Genomic DNA, 2,135 nt, shown 5'->3' with positions numbered 1-2,135 from the left:
TGAATAAAATTGGACCCTTACCTCACATCATATATAAAAATAATCACAAAATGGATTAAAGACTTAAATGTAAAACCTAAAACTGTAAAACTGCAAGAAAAAAACAGGGAAAAAACTTCTATGAAACTGGTCTAGGCGATGATTTTTTGGATTTGACCCTGAAAAAATAGTCAACAATACTAATCATTAGGGAAATGAAAATTATGAGATATCTCCTCATGCCCATCAGAATGGCTATTATGAAAATCACAAATGGTAAGTATTGGCAAGGATGTGGAGAAAAGGAAGACTTGTACACTGTTAGTGGGAATGTAAATTAACACATCATCTACTATGGAAAACAGTATGGAGGTCCCTCAAAACTAAAATAGAATTAGCGTATTATAGAGCAATCCCACTACTGGGTATTTACCCAAAAGATTTGAAATCAGTTTGTCAACGAGACATGGGCTTCAGAATGGATGCTGTGTTAGCAGCCATGAAAACATTAATCTCCTTATACATCTCTAACAGAGCACTTTTCTGACTACGTGCATTGTTAGTGAAGTATCTGCACTCCCCTGATCATTGTAACACTATTAATAATTGCCAAGTTATGGAATCAACCTAAGAATCCATCATCACATGAATGACCAAAGAAAATTTGGTATACATACACAATGAAATACTATACAGCCTTTAAGAGGAAGAATATTCTGTCATTTGTGGCAACATTGGTGGAATTAGAGAAGATTACGCTAAGTGAAATAAATCAGGCATAAAAAGACAAATACCACATGTTCTCATTCATATATGGAATCTATAAAAAAATCAAACTCATAGAAGCAGAGTGTAGAATGGTTGTTACCAGACCCTGGGCATGGGGACAAATGGAAGATGATGGTTAAAGGGTACAAAGTCTTAGACAGGAAGAATAAAGGAGATCTAATTTTGAAATCTATATTCACAGCACAGTGAATATAGTTAACAATATTGTATTGACATTCAAAATTGCTAAGAGTGTAAATTTCCAATGTTCTCAGCATAAAAAAAATGACAAGCATTTGAGTTGATGAATATGTCAATTATCTTGATTTTATTATTCCACACAATACAGGCATGATTCAGAGATATTGCTGATTAGGTTCAAGATTACCACAATAAAGCAAATTTTGCAATAAAGAGAGTCAAATGTAATTTTTGTTTCCCAGTACGTATAAAAGTTATTTTTACACTGTAATCTTTTAAGTGTGCAATAGCATTATGTCTAAAAAAACCACAATGAACATATCATAATTTAAAAATATTTTATTGCTAAAAAATGATAATCTTCTGAGCCTTCGTAGATTGATAATTCTTTTGCTGGTGGAAAGTCCTGCCTCCATGTTGATGGCTGCTAATGATCAGGGGGATGATTGCTGAAGGTTGGGAGTGGCTATGGCAATTTCTTAAAACTGGACAGCAATACAGTTTACTGAGTTGATTGACTCTTCCTTTCATGAAAGATTTCTCTATAACATATTTTGCTATTTGATGATATTTTAACCACACAAAAACTTCTTTGAAAATTAGAGTCAGTTCTCTCAAACCCTGCCACAGCCGTATCAACTAAATTTATGTAATATTCTAAATTCTTTGTTCACAACATCCTCACCAGGAGTAGATTCCATCTCAAGAAACTACTTTCTTTTCTCATCCATAAGAAGCAACTCCTCATCCATTCAAGTTCTATCATGATATTGCAGCAATTTAGTCACATCTTCAGGTACCACTTCTAATTCTAGTTCTCTTGCTATGTCTGCCAAATCTGCAACAACTTCCTCCTCTGCTCTTAAAACCCTTCAAATTCATGCATGAGAGTTGAAATCAACTCTTCCAAACTCCTGTTAATGCTGATATTTTTACTTTCTCCTGTGAATCACGAATGTTCTTAATGGCATTTAGAATGGTGAATCCTTCCTAGATGATTTTCAGTTTATTCTGTCCAGATACATCAGAGTAATCACTATCTATGGCACCTATATCCTTATGAAATGTATTTCTTAAATTGTAAGACTTGAAGGTCAAAATTAGTTGGGGAAAACTAAGCAAAAAAGATCATACCTTTTTGACATAGGAACACTGATAAGGAAAATTAACCATTTTATGTTTGTACT

Source organism: Propithecus coquereli, unplaced genomic scaffold, assembly GCF_000956105.1.
Source record: "Propithecus coquereli isolate 6110/MARCELLA unplaced genomic scaffold, Pcoq_1.0 Scaffold185, whole genome shotgun sequence".
Taxonomy (NCBI): Eukaryota; Metazoa; Chordata; class Mammalia; order Primates; family Indriidae; genus Propithecus; species Propithecus coquereli.
This window is presented reverse-complemented; position numbering follows the sequence as displayed.